A 22,826-nucleotide genomic window follows, 5' to 3' on the forward strand; every position below is an offset into this window, starting at 1 on the left:
CGTGCTTACGCAAACACTATACTTCATATATGAATCGTGCGCTTGCGAGTTATAAATTTTTAAAACATAACTGTTTTGGGTCCATCAAGTTAAAATAACTAGTAAAAGAATTCAATAACCTTGACAAAAATTTCGTTTATTTTCTTGCAACTCCCCGGCAACGGCGCCAAAAACTATGAAGTATAGTGTTCGGGTGCTACGTGGTGTAGGTAAAGGCAAAGGGAAGCTAGACCAGCCATGAGTTGGAGAGCTCTGGGGGCGAGGTGTACATTGTCAACTGCTCGTCAGTCACGATCAAGGGAAAGTACAGGGTCAGAGCCTTAAAATTTGTATTTTGCCATTAGAGTGGCTTTTGGATGTATAAAACTTTTGAGAGTTGTAAATTATCAATTATACCATGTTTTTGGGATCCCATGTATTAAACGTCCATTTTTAATGAAAATTAACCATTTATGTTCAAACCTTTTAACCCTAACCTGATGGTTGACCTTAGGAACACATTTTTATTTAAATGACTTGATTAGCAAGTCTTGCACCATTTCAAATACATAGTGTAACAATTTTGGTTATCCAGGGCGTTACACCGTACAAGCAATCCCTCTCCTAAAAATTCGTACAATGTGGTTGCACAGGCTTTCAAATCTTGAAGTGCGAGTCCCATATAATCTAGAGTGGCTTTGTAAAGGATATTAACAGAGCTCCCGTTATCAATCAGAACCATGCATACCCTCTTGTTCGCGAGCTGAAGTGTGATGACTAGGGAGTCGAAACCGTCATAAATGAGCCTCGAAATGTAGGCTTGTAAAGTGTAAGCTCGAAAAATGTTGAGGAAGGATTTAACACTTGTATGAATTAACATGTTTCCTAATTTGTTCCAATCGGTGACCGAGCACCAATTAAGAAGGTTCAAGCTTAGGCATCAAGCTTGAAAGGATGGATCTTATCTGAAGTTTGAGTGTAATTCGAACCTTCGTTGCAAGCTCAAAAATGTTGATTATTGAGGGCTAAGCTCGATGAAATTGCTGGATAAGGATGAGGCTAACCAGAATGACAAGCTCATGATGATAGTCGATCTCGAAAGTGTGTAAACTGTATGTTCGAGGTCGATATCCAGTTTGAACGCGGTTGTTGTTAGAGAATCCTTATTCCATGGGGATTTGTTGTAATCTGATAATAAATATCGATTATCATGGGATATTACATGATTAATATATTTAATTATATGTATTTCAAATTCGAAATTGTAACTTCCCGAAATAAAAGGTAATATATTTTGTTAACTAGTCTATAAATAGACTGGAGAATTTCATTTGTGGATGCTCACAATTTGGGATTGAGAATACTCTGCTAAATTGCTTTGAAAAAGCTTTAAGAGAATTCCACCACTCAATAATATTGACTCGTGGAGTAGGCAGATTTTAACTGCTGAACCACGTAAAATCCCAATTGTTCTAATTTATTTTCTTAATTTTGTGTTTAGTGCTCTTCAAATTTAAGTTGATGAAAAACGTCGTCAACAAAAGGCAACAAGCAAGCAACACATAGAAAATGAGGAAGCATACATGAGCAAGTATGGATAAACATTATTTTATTAATATAGGGCCTTGAAATGGCAAGAGAGTACACAGCTTGAGCCCCTATCTGCTAGTGGTCATGGTGCTTCACTAAGTCACCAGGTCACCTCCCCCCAAGGAGCATTCTAAGAATAAAGGGTCTTCCCAAGAACATATATGATTTTTGTCTAAGAGACATATACATAATTAAATTACTGCCACTACCCTACCCCATGAGGTTGCTTGGTGCAAGACTTGACTAATGATCTAGCACCAAGGCATGCTCATTCACAAAATGGCTCCTATGGGTGTGCCAAAGGGGAAGCACGCCACACTCTCTTCCACTCAATTCTTTGGCATCCTCGACGAAGCAGCTTGTAGGTTGTCAATATTTTGTGTGAGGTTCTTCAAGTCTTTTGCCCTTTCCTAGCTTATTTCGCCTTCTACGAGCCCCTTCCACTTCACCAAATACTCTTTGTGCTTCTTACGGTCTGTGGTGATCATTCTCTCAGCCAGGATCTTTTCAATTTTTTGTTTGCTTCGTGGATGGATGGTGATTCCTCCTCTGTTTTATTGGTCACGCGCTAAATTGATTGGATCTTCATGATATGACTTCAAGATGCTCACATGAAAGACCAGGTGTATCTTCATCCATGTTGGTAGGTCGACTTTATAGGAAGTCAGACCAACCTTTAAGATGATTGGAACAGGACCCTCGTACTTGGGAACGTGTCTAATGTCTTTGTCTCCTTGGAATCTCGGTTTCGTAGGCCTCAACTTGATCAACCTTAAGTCACCTGCTTTAAACTCTAGTGGTCTGCGCTTCTGATCTACCAACTTCTTCATTCTCTTCGATGCTTTATCTAAGTAAGCTCGAGAAATCTCTGTAGTCTTTTTCCATTCTTTTGTGAAATTAAAGGCTCATGGATTCCGTCCACTATGTGGGGGCAATAGTGGTTGCTGACCATTAACAACTTCAAAATGGCTCTTGTTTGATGAAGAACTCCTCTGAGAGTTGAAACAAATATGAGCTACATAGAGTAGTTGTGGCAAATTCTGTTGGTTGGCATTAACAAAGTAGAGCAAGTACTCTTCCAACTTCCCATTGAATCTTTATGTCTACCCATTTTTCCATGGATGGTAGCTTGAGGAGATATTCAACGGTGACCTTAAGAGGCTGAATAATTTGGACTAAAAAGTCCATGTGAATCTCCTATCTCAATCACTGACGATGTTTTGGGGCACTCCCCAATATTTAACAATATGCTTGAAAAATTGTCGTGCTATCTCTTCCGCTGAACAATACTTTGACTCTGGGATGAATGTTTCATACTTTGAGAATCTATCCATGAACACCAAGATCGCACTTAAATATCCTGTCTTTGGAAAGCTGGTTATAAAGTCAAGCGACACACTCTCCCACGGTCAGCTTGGGACGAGCAACAGTTCCAACAACTCTGGTGTCTTATTCCTCTCAACCTTTTCTTCTTGGCAGACGAGACAGGTCTTAGTGTACTCCACCACATCATCCCACATTTGTGGCCAGTAGTATCCTTGTTTCAAAAGGGCATGCATCCTTTGACATCCTAGATGACCTACCTATAATGTGTCATGACACTCACTCGATAGTGTCTTCCACAAGTTTTCGACTTTCACAACATACAAGCGGTCCCTTTTGGCCCACAAAGATCATCTTCCACCCAAAACTTGCTTATATTGCCTTCTTTTAAGATCTTCAGGATGGTTCTGACAATTGGGTCCTTCTCCAAGTTCTCCTCGGTGATGCGCTCGTTAATGGGAGTATTCACCATGCTAGCCAAAAAACTAGCCAAGGTTTTTAAAGTCACCAACTCTACTCTACGACTCAAGGCATCAACTTCTTTGTTTAGACATCCTACCTTGTGCTCAAAACAAAAGTCGAATTCGGCCACGAACTCTTGCCATCGTGCCTGCTTAGGGGTCAGCTTCAACTGGGTAAGGAGATGACCAAACCGTTTTGTTGTCAGTCTTCCCCACAAATTTTGACCCTAACAAGTAATGTTTCTACACCCGCAAGAAATGGACAACTGCAAGGTGCTCCTTCTCCTGGGAAGTATACCGTCTCTCGGCTTCAGAAAGTTTGTGGCTCTCATATGCCACTGGGTGGTCTTCTTGTATAACCACGCTCCCAAAGCATAGTCTTACGCATCCGTCTGAACTTCAAAGGGCATGCTAACATCTGAAAGGGCAAGAACAGGATCCTTCATCATGACTTCTAAATGCATCAGCACACTTATCAGTCCACGCCTGAATCACACCCTTCTTCAACAACTCAGTCAAGGGTGTCACTCTTCTTGAGTAGTCGTCCACAAATCATCTATAGTAGTTGCCTAGACCAAGGAAATAGCGTATTTCCTTCACATTACTGGGGGCTTTCCACTCTTGGATCACCCTCACCTTCTTCAGGTCCATACAAATTCGGCCACGTTCTACAATGTGGCCTAAGAACTTGATACTCTAATGTACAAATGAGCACTTCTCCTGCTTTACATATAGATGATTTGTTGGGGGAGAGTAAGATAACACCACCTCAAAAATTAGAATCTACACAAAAAATGGATTGACTAAGACTTAAAAAAGATTGAGAAAGAACTTGCAAACCCAAGTAGATCAATGGTGTTCTTCAACTTTGATGAAGCTTCAAAACCCTAAGAAAAACCTCCAGTTTGAGCAAATCCTTTGAGAAAACTAGAAACACAAAACCAAGGCTTCTACATGTTGAAAAATACTATCATAATACTCTATTTCCTAGCCACAATGGATCCTTGAGGCCTTCTCTTGAGGAAATGAGAATTGAGAATGAACAAGCCTTCAACTCTCAAAGTCAAGCATTTTCTTTGAAAGTTCTTTGAGAAAAAACTAGATATTCTTGGAGCTAGAGAGAGAGAGAGAAGGTAGAGAGAGATTGGAGAAAGTGATTAAGTCTTCCAAAACACTATTTTGGCCCTTATATAGAGTAGGCACCTTCATTAGGCCTAACCAATAGGATTAGACTTAAAAAACACGTCATTATGATCATTTTACGTAATTTCACGTACTGTAGTAGGCGATGCATCGATCGCTTGTTAGGATTTCTTTAAACCTTAGGCATCAAGTGAAGCCTCGCCACTTGGGTGGCAACGTATAACCACCCTATCTGATTTTGGACACTTCCAAATGTCCTAAAAATGCTCTAAATTCTAACAAACTTTTTGGAAACCCTTAGATACTCTCATGCATCACTTTGGACCCAAAATTACATTTTATAAGTGCCTACCATTGAAGCTCAAATTTCACATCTTCACTATGTGAATTTTACTAAGTGTTCATACCTTGCTTGTATTTTAACACTTATCATTTGTATATAACCAATCATAACAATCCCCCACTTGGTTAAATACAAGCCTCATTCTCTAGATTAAAACAATTTTGGTGCAGAAAATAAAGTGATTTTCGGTTTGAACTTTACCTTAGTGAAAATATCACAAAGTCTTATCGAAATCTTTAGTTTCTTAAAGCTTGAACCAAGCATTCCATATGATAAAGCTGGTGATACCTCACACACCTCCACCACATCTTATGATTTTCCCACTTTCTCGCTTAACACTATCATTGTAATGACCCAAATTTCCTAATAAGGCTTAGGGCCTTGATTAGAAGGTCGGGAGGGCCATAATTGAATTATTATGTAATTAAATGATTATATTCATGTTCAGTAGTATTAAATATGCATGTGAACCCATTTTTGAATAATTGAGTGATTTTCATATTTTGGCCATTTCAGATTTATTTGGCATATATGAAGCATGTGCATGGTGCGTCATTATTATTTGGTTATGCTAGGGTTACTCAGCATAAGGCGATCCTAGGAGGTAAGCTAGTGGGAAAGTCACGACGAAATTTATACTTGACTCGGAGTGATTCAAGGGGTATTTAGCACATTACCGAGATATTGGGTAATGGGAATAAATATTTGATGATAAATTGGGAGTTAGTAAGATCAGGGAGAAATTCTGGGAGTTTTGACTATTTTACCCCCTGAGGCGTGTTCGGGACCCCGAGCATTATGATTTTCTTGAGGCTACTTAAGCTTAAAGTAACCTGTTAGAATTATAAAAGAACGTTCTCTCTTTCTCATGTTCCCTTTTCGGCACCCGATCACATTTTTGAAGGAAACTTGAGTTCTAGGACTCGGATTCAAGGGAGGATCGAGGCATAGCGATTCTAGGGAAGATTAGAAGCTTATTAGTCGGAGGATTTAGTTGGGGAACAACTCAATCAGAGGTAATTCAAGTTTTAAGTTCTACGTTTTTGAAGTTTTTGAGCTTTGATTGGATTTTATGTTTTGATGAGTTTTTGGATGAATTGAAGCCTCCTTTTCTTCCGAAAAAAGGGAAGGAGAAGGATCTTCTTCGGTGGATCCCCCTTGTTCCTGTTTAGTCCCCTTCGTTTCTGAAGTTGTTTCTATTTCTACATCTATTTCTTCCGTTTCTAAGGTTTCTTTTAGTTTCTTATTAACAATGGGTGACTGTATTATGCCTAAATAGTAGATACAGGTAATAAATAAGAGAATACTAAAGATTCGAGCCATAAAATTTCTCAATTCTGCCAAGTGACCCATAGATGAGAAGAATTGAGGGGAATGTTTTAGCTGGATTAGCTAAGGACTGTGTTGTGTCAGGTATGAGTTTATTGTGGTAAAAAGGGATCGAACTTGGGATCCGATGGAAACTGGGATTAAACGAGGGATTCTGGATGAATCTCATACTACTCTTTTATTCTCCTCATTCAGGCATTATGAAAGATGTATTATGGTCTAAAAGCTTTATAGTGGTGGCCTGGGATGGAGAGGGACATAATGGAATACATGATAAAGTTCTTAACCTATTAGCAGGTCAAGATAGAGTATTAGGAACCAGTAAGGCTATTGTAGCCTTTGAGTATTCTATAGTGGAAATAAGGAAACATCGCGATAGGTTTCGCAGTGGGGCTACCCAGGATAGTGGGTCAGCAGGAGTTGGTTTGGGTCATTATGGACCAGTATTTAAAGTGAGCTTCAGTAAGGACAAGTAACACAGCTGATCAATTTGCAGATCTCTATGTGAGAGAGATAGTACGCCTTCATGGAATTCAAGGTCTGTCTTGCCAGATGAGGACTCTGTTTTTACTTCTAAGTCTTGAGGAAGATTGCAGAAGGCAATGAGTATATAGATGGAGTTTAGTACAGTTCATTATCCTCAGACTGATGGTAAATCAGAGAGAGAGAGAGAGAGAGAGAGAGAGAGAGTTATCTAATTATGGAAAAGGCACCTTATGAGACGTTGTATGGAGGAGCATGTATATCGCCCATTCATTTGGATGAGATGTTATAACTGGATCCTGAGGTAGCTCAGGAGACCATTGAGGTTATTGAAAAGGTTAGAGCTGGGATGCTCACTTGTCAGAGTAAATGGAAAATTTATGTTGATTTGAAATGCAGGAATATGGAATTCCAAGAGGAAGATTGTATCTTCCTTAAAGTATCACCGTGGAAAGGGGTGAGGAGATAAGGGCAAGTTGAGCCCTAGTTTAGTAAGGAATAGGATCAGTTAGGTTGCCTTTGGGTTGACTTGTGTTTTGGGCATTGTCGGCTGAATACAATGTATTTTATATTTCCATGTTGAGGACATGGGCTGAAAGAGACTCATGTGTTGAGTTATGAGAATTTGGAATTAGAGGCAAAGTTACCCTGTAAGGAATAGCTAGTCTAGATATGCGACAGAAAGAACAGAGTTTGGAAGAACAAAGCTATACCTTGGGTTAAGGTAGTATACTGAAACAGTGAGGTCGAGGGAGCGACTTGGGAACTGGAATCAGATATGCGGAATTTATATTCTAGGCTATTAAGATAAATTTCGAGGACGAAACTTCTGTAAGGAGAGGATAGTTGTAATGACCCAAATTTCCTAAAAAGGCTTAGGGCCTTGATTAGGAGGCCGGGAGGGCCATAATTGATTTATTTTGTAGTAAAATGATTATATGCATGTTTAGGTGTATTAAATATGCATGTGAATCCATTTCTGAATAATTGGGTGATTTTCATATTTTGGCCATTTCGGGTATATTTAGCATATATGTGGCATGTGTGTGGTGTGTCATTCTTATTTGGTTATGCTAGGGTTACTTAGCACAAGACGATCCTAGGAGGTAAGCTAGTGGGAAAGTCACAAAGAGATTTATACTTGACTCGGAGTGAGTCAATGGGTATTTAGCACATTACCGGGATATTGGGTAATGGGAATAAATATTTGATGATAAATTGGGAGTTAGTAAGACCAGGGGGAAATTCAAGGAGTTTTGACTATTTTATCCCCGGGGGCGTTTTCCGGACCTCGAGCATTAGGATTTGCTTGAGGCTACTTAAGCTTAAAGTAACCTGTTAGAATTATAAAAGAACGTTCTCTCTTTCTCTCGTTCCTTTTTCGGCACCCGATCACATTTTCGAAGGAAACTTGAGTTCTAGGACTCGGATTCAAGGGAGGATCGAGGCATAGCAATTCTAGGGAAGTTAGAAGCTTATTAACCGGAGGATTTAGTTGGGGAACAACTCAATCGGAGGTAATTCAAGTTTTAAGCTCTAAGTTTTTAAAGTTTTTAAGCTTTGATTGGATTTTATGTTTTGATGAGTTTTTGGATGAATTGAAGCTTGGGTTTTATTGATTTTGGGAGATTAGGATGTTTGGGAACTTTAATTTTGAGATTTGGATAGGTTGGTGTCGGATTTGGAGCTTTGAAACTCGAAGAACATGAAGTTAGAACCCAGAAATCTAGTTTGGGCACTGTAGCACTAGGTTGGTAGAGCTACAACGCTAGATGCTCTGTTTTGGATATGAACAGGACTAGAGTAGAGTTACTGGTGGGCCAGATGGCCAACGTTATGTTTGATTTACTCTTTCAGAGAGGATAAAGGGAAAACAGTTAAGTGACCCATAGATGGGAATAATTGAGGGGAATGTCTTAGCTGGACTAGCTAAGGACTATGCAGTGTCAGGTATGAGTTTATTGTGGTAAAAAGGGATCGAACTTGGGATCCAATGGACACTGGGATTAAACGAGGGCTTCTGGATGAATCTCATACTACTCTTTTATTCTCTTCATCTAGGCATTATGAAAGATATATTAGGGTCTGAAAGCTTTATAGTGGTGGCCTGAGATGGAGAGGGACATAATGGAATACATGATAAAGTTCTTAACCTATTAGCAGGTCAAGACAGAGTATTAGGAACTAGTAAGGCTATTGTAGCCTTTGAGTATTCTATAGTGGAAATAAGGAAACATCGCGATAGGTTTCGCGGTGGGGCTGCCCAGGATAGTGGGTCAACATGAGTTGGTTTGGGTCATTATGGACCAGTATTTAAAGTGAGCCCACTTCTATCAATATGGACAAGTAACACAACTAATCAGTTTACAGATCTCTATGTGAGAGAGATAGTACGCCTTCATGGAATTCAAGGTCTATCTTATCAGATGAGGATTCTGTTTTTACTTCTAAGTCTTGAGAAAGATTGCAGAAGGCAATGAGTATATAGATGGAGTTTAGTACAATTGATTATCCTTAGACTGATGGTAAATCAGAGAGAGAGAGTTATCTAATTATTGGAAAAGCACCTTATGAGACGTTGTATGAAGGAGTATGTATATCATCCATTCATTTGGATGAGATGTTATAGCTGGATCTCGAGGTAGTTCAACAGACCATTGAGGTTATTGAAAAGGTTAGAGCTGGGATGCTCGCTTGTCAGAGTAAATGGAAAAGTTATGTTGATTTGAAATGCAAGAATATGGAATTCCAAGTGGAAGACTGTATCTTCCTTAAAGTATCACCATGGAAAGGGGTGAGGAGATAAGGGCAAGTTGAGCCCTAGTTTAGTAAGGAATAGGATCAGTTAGGTTGCCTTTGGGTTGACCTCAGTTTTGGGCACTGTTTGCTGTATACAATGTATTTTATATTTTCATGTTGAGGACATGGGTTAGAAGAGACTCATGTGTTGAGTTATGAGAATTTGGAATTAGAGGCTAAGTTACCTTGTAAAGAATAGCCAGTCTAGATATGAGACAGAAATAACAGAGTTCGGAAGAACAAAGCTATACCTTGGGTTAAGGTATTATACTGAAACAGTGAGGTTGAGGGAGCGACTTGGGAACTGGAATCAGATATGCAGAATTTATATTCTGGGATGTTCAGATAAATTTTGAGGACGAAATTTCTGTAAGGAGGGGATAGTTGTAATGACCAAAATTTCCTAATAAGGTTTAGGGCCTTGATTAGGAGGCCGGGAGGGCTATAATTGATTTATTATGTAATTAAATGATTATATGCATGTTTAGGTGTATTAAATATGCATGTGAACCCATTTCTGATTAATTGCGTGATTTTCATATTTTGGCAATTTCAGGTATATTTGGCATATATGTGGCATGTGTGTGGTGCGTCATTATTATTTGGTTATGCTAGGGTTACTCAGCACGAGACGTTCCTAGGAGGTAAGCTAGTGGGAAAGTCACAAAGAGATTTATACTTGACTCGGAGTGAGTCAAGGGGTATTTAGCACATTACCGAGATATTGGGTAATGGGAATAAATATTTGATGATAAATTGGGAGTTAGTAAGATCAGGGGGAAATTTTGGGAGTTTTGACTATTTTACCCCCGGGGGCATTTTCGGGACCCCGAGCATTAGGATTTTCCTGAGGCTACTTAAGCTTGAAGTAACCTGTTAGAATTATAAAAGAATGTTCTCTCTTTCTCCCGTTCCCTTTTCGGCACCCGATCACATTTTCAAAGGAAACTTGAGTTCTAGGACTCGGATTCAAGGGAGGATCGAGGCATAGCAATTCTAGGGAAGTTAGAAGCTTATTAACCGGAGGATTTAGTTGGGGAACAACTCAATCGGAGGTAATTCAAGTTTTAAGCTCTAAGTTTTTAAAGTTTTTAAGCTTTGATTGGATTTTATGTTTTGATGAGTTTTTGGATGAATTGAAGCTTGGGTTTTATTGATTTTGGGAGATTAGGATGTTTGGGAACTTTAATTTTGAGATTTGGATAGGTTGGGGTCAGATTTGTAGCTTTGAAACTCAAAGAACACGAAGTTAGAACCCAGAAATATGGTTTGGGCGCTGTAACGCTAGGTTGGTAGCGCTACAGCACTAGGTGCTCTATTTTTGGGGAGTTGGGTCTGCTTGTAGCGCTGTAGCGCCCAAAGGTAGTGATGTAGTGCTACACAATCTTCAGAATGGGGATTTTTTTGCTACTTTTTGGGGTTTTGACCCGAGGGCTCGGGGGATGATTTCACCACCTTGTTTGGTGGGATTGGAGGTCCCGAGAGCGCGGGATTGGTCTTGGGATTGGGTTTTGAACTTGAACTCATTGAGACACTGTTTATGGTTGTCACTAGGTTATTGCTCGGGGATTGGAAACAGGATCGTGCTCGAGGGTCGTTCATTGGTAACCTGTGCTTGGACCAAAAGTATGAAAACTGCACCCAGTATGTGATGCATGAGATACATGTGATTAGGGCATGACATGGATATTGAATATGGAATTGATCAGAGCTTGAGTCTCTGTAAATGTGCATGATCATCCATATGCTAGTGATTGTTAAGTAAGCATGATGAATGCCCTACATTTGGATATTTAACATATGATATATGCCTGGTTGCATTGCTTACTTTTGTATGGCACTGACCCATGAGTCAGAAATCGACATGAGTCGTATGGTATTGGCTTAAGAGTCAAGAACGACATTGATGTGTTCAACACATGCCGAAATTATTAGATCTAATCAACATAAGCATTGAATGAATCATCATGAGCATTAATGCTTGACCGACCTCAAGTTCGATGAAAAATAAAGCGCTTGTCTAGTCTAAAGGCCAGTTACTTAGAGCCAGGGCCAAAAAGCTCAGGTGACTGCAACATCACCTGGCTATGGGTGCTGAGCCCAAGTTCGTGACTCACTCATCAGTCACGTATCTTATTAGGGTGCGGATCCCAAAGTGTGACTCTCTAGTCACCTATTTTATTAGGGTGCGGAGTCCAAAGTGTGACTTACTCATCTGATTAGGGCTACAAGCCCCAGCATGATTACCAAAATCTCAAAGTATTAATCACTCATCTGATTTGGGCTACAAGCCCTAGTATGATTACCAAAATCATAATGTGTTATTCACTCACCTGATTAGGGTGCAGAGCCCAAGTGTGAGACTTAATTGTAATTTATTCGAGTCACTTATTTTGAGATGGACACATTAGCCATCTATTCTCAATATGACTTGATAAGTCATCTACACAAAGGGCAGGGCCCATAAGTCATCTATACAAAGAGCATGGCCCATAATCATTATTTGGACTTATTTGCATGCATTAATAGAGCTATTATTGTTATGCATGCCTATTATGATTTAGTAACATGTTATTACTATTCATGAGCATATTGAGTTTTCTTGTTGAGCTTTGGCTCACGGGTGCTATGTGGTGCAGGTAAAGGTAAAAGAAAGCTGGACCATCCTTGAGTTTGAGAGCTTAGGTGACAATGTGTACATATGCGGCTGCTCGACTGCCACGGCCGAGGGTTTAAAGAGGAACTTGGGTTAAACCCTATTTTGCCGCTTAGGTCGGCTGGTTGTAAATATTTTATTATAATTAACATTTAAATTATATTTTGGGATCCCAATGTATACAGTAAACGTTTTAGTGAAATGTTGTATCTTAACCAAAAAATTTAACCCTAAACTGTTAACCATACTTAGTTATACAATTATGGCCAAATGACTCGATTAGTGAGTTTAGCACTATTTCAAAATGCACACCGTAACGGTCCCTGGGTAGTAGGCGTTACATTGTAATGACCCAAATTTCCTAATAAGGCTTAGGGCCTTGATTAGGAGGCCGGGAGGGCCATAATTTATTTATTATGTAATTAAATGATTATATGCATGTTTAGGTGTATTAAATATGCATGTGAACCCATTTTTGATCAATTGGGTGATTTTCATATTTTGGCCATTTCAGGTATATTTGGCATATACGTGGCATGTGTGTGGCGCGTCATTATTATTTGGTCATGCTAGGGTTACTCAGCACGAGACGATCCTAGGAGGTAAGCTAGTGGGAAAGTCACAATGAGATTTATACTAGACTCGGAGTGAGTCAAGGGGTATTTAGCACATTACCGGAAAATTGGGTCATTACAATCATGGCCATGTGCTCATCTCTTCATGAACTTTCTGGGGAGAAACTCAAACTCCCATGAGAGGCAGCACCACCTCTAAGTCCACATAGGTGAAGCTCTTTCAACATCTTTGCTACATTTATAGATGTTTGTTACACTCAAATGAACTTCATAAAAAGTCGTAAGATTAACCCTAACTCGGTAGCAACCAACACTAACCATCTCGGATGGAACTCATTATAAATTTTAGTGTTGAAACTATTCATTTATCAATGACTTGTTCTTACCCATTGAACTATTTCCCTTGATTTGTACAAGTTGAGAGTTGGGTTTCCATCATTGGTGAATCTATTATTCTAGGAGTTTCAATCCCATCCCTTTTGAAGTAGAACTTACTAACCTTCTCACAAGAGGTATTGTAAATGGATCTGCTAAGTTCTCACTTGTCTTAACATATGAGATCGATATGATTCCACCTTGAATCAATTCTCTCACATATTCATGTCTTGGACAATTGTGTCTAGACTTTCCATTATACACACTATTATAAGCTCTAGCAAGTGTGGATTGACTATCACAATGTATTGAAATTGTTGATACTGTAACGTCCCAAATTACCTAATAAGGCTTAGGGCCTTGATTAGGGGGCCAGGATGACAAATTATGGAAATTATGTGATTATGTGATATGTATATGTGTGTATCATTATATGATTATGTGAGTTATATTATAATATGACTTGATATGCATGTTTAGATGTATTAAATATGCATGCGGGCTCGTTTCTGATTAAAAGGGCAATTTTCGTAATTTGGCCAGTTATGGGTATATTTGGCATATATGTGATATATGTGTGGGACCACATCATTATGTGGAAATATTTGGGTTATTCGGCACGAGGCGATCCTAGGGAACAAGCAAGTGGGAAAGTCACAACGGGACCAATACTTGACTAGGGGAGAGTCAAGGGGTATTTTTGGGTATTTAGTACATTACAGGGATATTGGGTAATGGGAATGAATATTTGATGATATATTTGGAGTTAGTGAGATAAGGAGGGAATTCTAGGGATTTTGACTATTGTGCCGCTGGGGATGTTTTTAGGTACCCCGAGCTTTGGGATTTGCTTAAGGTTACTTAAGCTAGAAGTAACCTGACAGAAACAAATAAAAAGAACGTTCAGTTTTCTCTCTCTCTCCCGTTCTCTTGTTGGCATTCGATAGCATTTTCGAAGGAAACTCGAGTTTTAGGGCTCAGATTCAAGCAAGGTTAGAGTCATAATGATTCTAGGGAAGATTAGAAACTTAACCGCCTGAGGAATTTAGCTGGAAAACAACATAATCAGAGGTATTCTATGTTTTAAGTTTTTGAGTTTTGTTTCCTTAAGCTTGGATTGGATTTTATGATTTTGATGAGTTTTAATCTTAAGGAAAGTCAGGTTTTGTTACCTGGGATGTACCATTGATTTTTTGGGATTGAATTGTGGGTTTGGGTTGGTTTTGGGTTGAGTTTTGGAGGATTTGAATCAGAGAAAAGCTGGGTTCACGGGGTCGCACCGCAGCCTTCATGAACCCAGGGGCTTGGACGGTTCTCTGAACCGCTATCGCGCCGCGGCCTGTGTCCAAAGGATTTTGGCTAGACTTTCTGTTTGTGGAGAGCCGCTTCCCTAAGTGTGGGGGTGTTGCGACCCTAGTTGGGGGCGCCGCGACGTTAATAGATGATTTTGGCCAATGAGTTTCTTGAGTGCGGGAACTCAAACCTAAGGGCTCGTGATCGATCCTACTACCCGGTTTAGTAGAATTCGACGCCTCGGAGGCTACGACTCGGTTTGGAAGCCTATGTTTGCTCGTTATTGATGAGATTTTATACTTGGTTGTGACTAGGTTATCGCTAGGGACTCGAAACCGGCATCGTGCTCGAGGGTCATTCATTTGTAACTTGTGCTTGGACTAAAGGTAATAAAACTGCACCCAATACGTGATGTATGTGATTACGGTGTGGTTTGAAGGTTGAATATAGATTTGATCAAAGCTTGGGCCTCTGAGAATGTGCATGATAATGATTATACTTGTGAATTATTGATTAAGCATGCTAAATGCTCTGTATCTGGATATTTATTATATGATGAATGTCTGTTATCATTATATAATTGAGAAAAGCATTGACTTATTAGTCAAGGTCTACAATAGTGTTGAGCGCTGGTCGAAAAGCATTGACTTATGATTCAAAGAAGAAAATAGGGCGCTGAGCGCTAGTCGTTTTGGTTAGGCTTACCAGGAGCGCATCATACGCTTGTCCGACCTATCGGTCGTGGAAAACTCAGTGCTAGGTATGCTGGGCCAGCTCTAAGGTTGGTTATATAGAGGATAGGGCAATGGGCCCTAAGGTGACTTATTAGTCCCATATCCTAGGGCTAGGCCTCAACATTGACTTATGAGTTAAGGATGACCTTAGCACACTGAGTGCTGGTCGAAAAGCATTGACTTATGAGTCAACGACGACCTTAGCACGCTTAGTGCTGGTTGAAAAGCATTGTACATATGCGGCTGCTCGACCACCATGGTCGACGGTTTAAAGAGGAACTAGGGTCAAACCCTATTTTGCTGCTTAGGTCAGCAAGTTGTAACTTTTTCATTATAATTAACTTTTTTAAATGTATTTTGGGATCCCATGTATGGAGTAAATGTTTTAGTGAAACGATTGTACCTTTGACCAAAATTTTTAACCCTAACCGTTAATCATGCTTAGTTACACGGTTATGGCCAAATGACTTGTTTAGCGAGTTCAACACTATTTAAAATACATAGTGTACGGTCCCTGAGTAGTAGGGCTCTACAACTTGGTATCAGAGTGTGCCAAGGTTAATGGTTCCTGAAGACAAGTTGGGTGTAACGCCATGGATAACCAAGACCATTACAGTGTGTGTTTAAAATAGTGCTTAACCTGCTAAGCAAGTCGTTTGAACTTAAATGTGTAATTAAAAACTAAGTCAAGGTCAAAAAATAAAAGATTTGGTCAACAAAATGATTATTTTTCATTAAAATATTAAGTTTGTACACAGGATCCCAAAAATTAGTTTACAGACTTGTAAAAGATAAACAGATACAATTTAGCCATCCTAAGCGGCAAACACAGGGTTTAACCCTAGTTCCTCCCAAGTTATCTCGATTGTGGCAGTTAAGCAGGCTGCATATGTACACACCGTCCCTGAAGCTCTCCAACTCATGGCTGATCCAACTATCAATTCCATTACCTACACCACGTAGCACCTGTGAGCCAAGGCCCAGCAAGAAAACTTAAAAACAACAAACGTATATAACACAAGAGCGATTAATAAACTTCAAACCAATTAATTCAATTAATCAATAGAATACAAGTATCAAGCTAGGCAACGATTAACATGTACTTTCACGTATAACTCAAACTATAATACTAAGACTTAGGTGTCGGTGCCCTTAGGCCGAGCCCTCTGTTTATTTAGCTGGCCCCGGTTCGCTTAAGACGAGTCCTTTGATTATTTAGCTGACCCTGGCTCACTTAGGCCAAGTCCACTGATTATTTAGCTAACCCCGTCTCACTTAGGACAAGTCCACTGATTATTTAGCTAACCCCGGCTCACTTAGGTCAAGCTGCGTCCAATACGCTTATCATTAGCCCCGACAATCTTAAGTCATCCTTTCATATCCCACATAACAGATATATAACTCACAAAACACATATATTCAATTACAGGGAATCTCAGTCCCAATGACAACCACATGGGTGCAGTTTTCTTACCTCGGATCCCGAGCAGCAAGCGTATGATGGCCCCGAGCACATTCCTTAATTCCTGAGCCCTTGCGGTAAAACCTAGTCGCAATGCAATAATGGATAACCATAAGATTATAAATCATTTAAAAGCTTTGGAATCAAATACTAGCCTCTGGGACCTCGATTTCTACTAAATCGGGTAGTAGAAATCGTCCCAAGCACTTTGGTTTGAATCCCCGAGCCTAAAAACTATGGCTTCCCTCCATTTCCATTTAGGGCCGCAACTTTCCCTTAAGGGTCGCGACCCGCCCCTTAGGCAGAGGCCAGGCCCTCCCTGCTGGAGGACACAGGCCGCGACTTGCACCCCCCTGGGTCGCGGCGCGCCTGGCGAAACAGAGGCATCCCAGCCTCTTTAAGCACGCGGGGCGTGGCGCCTGAAGAACAGGGCTGCAGCTCGAGGCCTCATACCCAGAAAAACCACCCTTTTCCAGCATTTTTTTCCTAGCCAAACTCATAATTCCTCACCCAATTCAATCATTATTCCCAAAATTAACGCAAAATTCATACCACAGTATCATAATCAAACTAAATATCCCAAAGCTTACTCCACCAACTCATTAAAACACAAAATTAAACCTTAATTCTGAACCTAAGCAGCACCCATAAGTTACAGCAGAAATTCAACAAGATTAATATAGAATCCTTACCTCAAACAAGGAGTTCAACCCCCAACTACCTCAGACTTGACCCTAGCTTGTTTTCCCCCTGTTCTCAGCCTTCAATCCTTGTCTCCTATGCTAGTTTCCCAAAAGTTCCTCCAAACTTTCAAACCTTATCTTGATGGAGAAAGAGAATGTGACAGAGAGAGGAAGAGAGATTATTCTGTGAGTTGAGAGAAATCTAGAGAGTTTTGTAATTCCTAGAATCAGCTAGGTGTAATATCCTTAACTTAGAAAAGACCAAAATTCCCTCAAAAACCCACTTAACCTTTTAATTTCCCTAAGGGTAGAATGGTCTTTTTCCCTAATTCCCGCTACTTCCTCAAGCCATCCTGCAAATTCCCAATTAATCCTGACATACCCATTTAATCACCAAATACTTACTCGTTACTCAATAAACCTCTAATATACATTAACTTCCCAAAATACCCCTAGGCTCACCCTGAGCCGGGTATTAATCCTCGTTGTGACTATTCTACTGAATCGCTCGCTAGGATCACCTCAAGCCATATACTGTAAATATATCCACATAATAATGTGGTCTCAATCATTTACTCACATATATTAACATTTATGCCCGCATAGGGCCGATATTACAAATATGCCCCAACTATTAAGAATGGGCCCACGTGCATATTTAATACTCATAAACATGCATATAGTCATACTCACATTATCATATAAATCATGCATGCCACATAGTCACACATATATCCAATTATGCCCCCCCGACACGCTAATCAAGGCACTAAACCCTATTAGCATTTTTGGGACATTACACTGGGCATGTACACTCGTCACTAAAGATTATCTTAACTCATGGTATGGTAACTATTTATGTGGTTATGTGTTTAATTGCTTAAATAGGATATAAATGATTTACCTGCATGCCTTATTAGGAAGCATGAGATATTCTTATAGGGCCTGGCCCTTGACTGTTGATATGATTATGTGCTTGCCTACTCAGTTAATATATGAATGTATTATATGCATGGTAGAGTTGAGAGCATGATATGTTGTTGGCAAGAGCATGGTTTATTGTTTGATGCATGAATGTCATGGGCATGTATTTTAGTACCACAGTGGTATGTGAATGTGGTGTTGTGTGATTTTCCTGTGGGGAAGGCTTTGAATGTGTTCATCATGCTTAATGGGTCAAGTTATTGACTGTAGATGAACTCAAAGGTTATGTACCCAAGGCATTTAATGGGACTCGGTGGTGTTTATATTGAGGTTAGGAATTTTAGCCAGGGCCTGAGCCCTCCACCTGCCCCTTAGAATTGGCAGCAGGTGTTTACAGATATGCAATTAAGATTGCAGAGGCAAGAGGAAAAGATCAGGTGTTTAAAACAGTAGGTTCTGTCAGGGAACACCTCTTCCTTTGCTATGTCAGGAGTGGCACCAGTTTTGGCTCAGCCTAGGGTTGAGAACAGGTGGGAATTTCTATGTGAGAGATTTTAGGAATATTACCCTCCAGTTTTTTAGGTAGTCCTAGATCCATTCAGAGCTTAACAATGGATGGGCATGATCAGTCCCATCCTTGACTTTATGGGTGTGGTAGGTCATGATAGGGCGATATGTCCTACGTATGTGTTACAGGAAGATGCCCAAACTTGGTGGGAGGTGATATCCCAAACATGAGATACAGTTGCAATGAATTGGGAGAAATTTAAGCAGTTGTTTAATGAGAGATATTATTGTGACGCAGTAAGACTGTAAAGACAAATGAATTTTTGAACCTGGTTTGGGGAAATATGACAGTAATAGAGTATGTTAACAAATTTGATGGGTTGGCCAAGTTTTCTTTTGATATGGTACCCACAGATGTGGCTCGGAAGGAGATTTATTCGGGGATTGAATTCTGGAATAGCCCAGGGTGAAGAATCACCCCAATACATGAGATTTCTACCTCTGCTCAGGTGGTAGGGAGGGATTTTGTTGTTGAAAGCACAGTAAATGAGATATGGAGGGAAGTGCCAGAGAGCGCAGAGCTCAGGCAGTGATACCTCCATTTATTGGATCAGGTAGAGGCAGAGGCCCCAGTGATCAGAAAAGAAAAGTTATCAATGTATTTGGTACCTTTGGATTAAAAATAAGGTTTCAAAGTGCTCAGATGTGCCATCAGAGTGAGGACAAGGATTAGAAACTTTACCTGGAATGCACTTAATGCAAGAGGCGCCATCTGGGGGAATGCCGAGCAAAGGCATGTTCCTTATGTGGGATGGTTGGGCACCTCAGGAGGGATTGCCCAAAGCTGAAGAAGAAAGAATCAAATGAAGTGGATAGCTCAACTCCAGCTCGAGTATTCGCCCTGACACAGTCAGAGTTAAAGGATGAGGTTGAGGTTGGTCCCTTAGTAGTGGCAGGTTAGCTTCCTACTTCTGATTCTTATATTATGATGATTGGTTTTTGTGCCATGTTGTTCTTTGTTTAGTTGCATCTAGTAGACACATAGACTTGGTCTGTGGATTGCGTGGTTATGTTGTGATGAGAATTTGGTACCCTGCCAGTAACTTTTAAGAGATGGATTAGATTATTGTGGGAAAAGATTCATCAGTCAATGTGATAGAGTTGGTTATGACCGACTTTGACATGATCTTGGATATGGATTGGTTAACCAAGTATGGGGCAATGATAGGCTGCAGGAAAAAGATGGTAACCCTGGAGTCTGAGGGTGAGAAACCCTTTGTATTTGTTGGCATTGTGCATGGACCCTGTATACTTATGATATCTGTACTTAGATCTAGAGATCTATTGCGGGAGGGATACATAGGATTCTTAGCTAGTGTGGTGGATATCACTCAGGTCGTGCCAGTGGGACCAGAACAAACTATATTAGTATGTGAGTTTCTGGATGTGTTTCCAGAGGATCTGTCAGGGTTACCTTTACACCAAGAGGTAGATTTGTGATTATGTTGGTCCCAGGGACAGAACTAGTGTATAGGGAAACGTATTGAACGACTCCAGCAAAGGTGAAGGAACTAAAGGTTCAGTTATTGAGTAAGACAGTATTCTCTAAGGTAGATCTTCAATCTGGTTATCACCAGCTGAGGATCGAAGAGAAGGGTTATGTAGAAGACTACCTTTTGTATAATGTATGGGCGTTAGGAGTGCTTAGTCATGTCTCTTGGTTTGACTAATGCCCTAGTTGTTTTTATGGATTAGATTAACAAGCTGTTCAAAGATTATCTAGATTGATTTATGATCGTCTTAATTGACTATATTCTAGTATACTCTCAGTTAGAGATTGACCAAGGCCAAGGAACGTCTCGAAGATCAGGAGTTTCCTTGGATTGGCAAGGTACCTCATGTGTTTTGTGGAAGAGTTCTCAAGGATTGTGAACTCATTGACAAAACGGACACGCAAAATTAGAATTTTTCATGGTCAAATAAGTGTGAGAACAACTTCCAGGAACTGAAAAGGTGATTGCTTATGCATCACGTCCATTGAAGGATATGACCAGAGTTGGAATAGAGTTACTGGTGGGGCAGTTGTCCAACATTATGCTTTAGTTTACTCTTTTAGAGAGGATCAAGGAAAAACGGTTGAGTGACCCACAAATGGGAAAGATTAGAGGGGATGTCTTAGCTGGATTAGCTAAGGACTATATAGTGTCAGGTATGGATTTATTGATGTATAAGGATTGGATGGGTATTCTGATGGACACTGGGATCAGATGGAAGATTCTGGACGAATCTCTTACTGCCCATTATTCTCTACATACAGGCACCATGAAGATGTACCAAGATTTGGAAGCTATCTTGGTGTCCTGGGATGGAGAGGGACGTAACTGAGTACTTGGCAAAGTGCCTGACCTGGTAGCTAGTCAAGGCAGAATATCAAAAACCAATAAGGCTATTACAGCCTTTGGGGTATTCCATAGTGGAAGTAAGAGGACATCACGATGGATTTCGTGGTGGGATTGCCCAGGATATTGGGCCAGTATGATTCAGTCTGGGTCATTATGGACTGGTATACAAAGTCAACTCTCTTTTCACCAGTGAGAATAAAAAATATAGTTGACCAGTATGCAGATTTCTAAGTGTGAGAGATAGTACGCCTTCGTGGGACTTCGAGGTCTATCCTGTCGGATAGGGACCCTGTCTTTACTTCCAAGTTTTGGGGAAGGTTATAGAAGGCAATGAGTATACAGCTGAAATTTGGCACAACTTATTATCCTCAGACTGATGGTAAATCAGAGAGGATTATCTAGATATTGGAGAACACAGTGAGAGTATGTACATTGGACTTTGAAGGGTCCTGGAATGAATATTCTCCTCTAATAGAGTTTTCCTATAATGATAGCTACCAGTTAATTATTGGTGTGGTCCCTTATGAGATGTTGTATGGTAGGAAGTATAGATCTCTCATTCATTGGGATGAGATGGGTGAGAAAATATTTGGATCCTGAGGTAGTTCAGAGGACCACTGAGGCTATGGAAAAGATTAGAGCTCGGATGCTCGCTTATCAGAATAGACAGAAAAGTTATGTTGATCTAAAATTCAGGAACGTGGAGTTCCAAGTAGAAGACTATGTCTTCCATAGAGTCTCACCAGGGAAAGGGGTGAGGAGATAAGGGCAAGTTGAGCCCTGGATTTGTAGGTTGAGATCTTGGAGAGGATCGGTTAGGTGGCCTATAGATTGGCCTTACCGTTGGCACTATCGGTCGTACACAATGTATTTCATATTTCCATGTTGTAGAAACATGTATTAGATGAGACTCATGGGTTAAGTTATGAGGATCTAGAACTGGAGGCAGAGTTATCCTATGTAGAGCAGCTAGTTCAGAGTTTAGACAGGAAGGACAAGGTCCTGAGGAACAAAACCATTTACTTAAGGTATTATAGAGGAACAACAAGGTCGAGGAAGAAACCTAAGAGCTAGAGCTAGATATGCGGGATCTATCCCATGCTGTTTAGGTAAAATTTCGAGGACGAAATTCCTGTAAGGAGGGGATAGTTGTAACGTCCCAAATTACCTAATAAGGCTTAGGGCCTTGATTAGCGGGCCATGATGGAAAATTACAGAAATTATGTGATTATGTGATATATATGTGTATCATTATATGATAATGTGAGTTATATTATAATATGACTTGATATGCATGTTTAGGTGTATTAAATAGGCATGTGGTCCCGTTTCTGATTAAAAGGACAATTTTCGTAATTTGGCCCGTTATGGGTATATTTGGCATATATGTGTGGGACCACATCATTATGTGGAAATATTTGGGTTATTTGGCACGAGGCGATCCTAGGGAACAAGCAAGTGGGAAAGTCACAACGGGACCAATACTTGACTAGGGGAGAGCCAAGGGGTATTTTGGGTATTTAGTACATTACCGAGATATTGGGTAATGGGAATAAATATTTGATGATATATTTGGAGTTAGTGAGATAAGGAGGGAATTCGGATGATTTTGACTATTTTGCCTCCGGGGATGTTTTTAGGTACCCCGAGCTTTGGGATTTGCTTAAGGTTACTTATGTTGGGAATTGTGCCCTGAAAGCATATGTAGTAGACATTGTTTTAAGAAATAAATAAATAAATTGAAATTTTTATGCATATATTTTAT

This window comes from Humulus lupulus, chromosome 1, assembly GCF_963169125.1.
Source record: "Humulus lupulus chromosome 1, drHumLupu1.1, whole genome shotgun sequence".
Taxonomy (NCBI): Eukaryota; Viridiplantae; Streptophyta; class Magnoliopsida; order Rosales; family Cannabaceae; genus Humulus; species Humulus lupulus.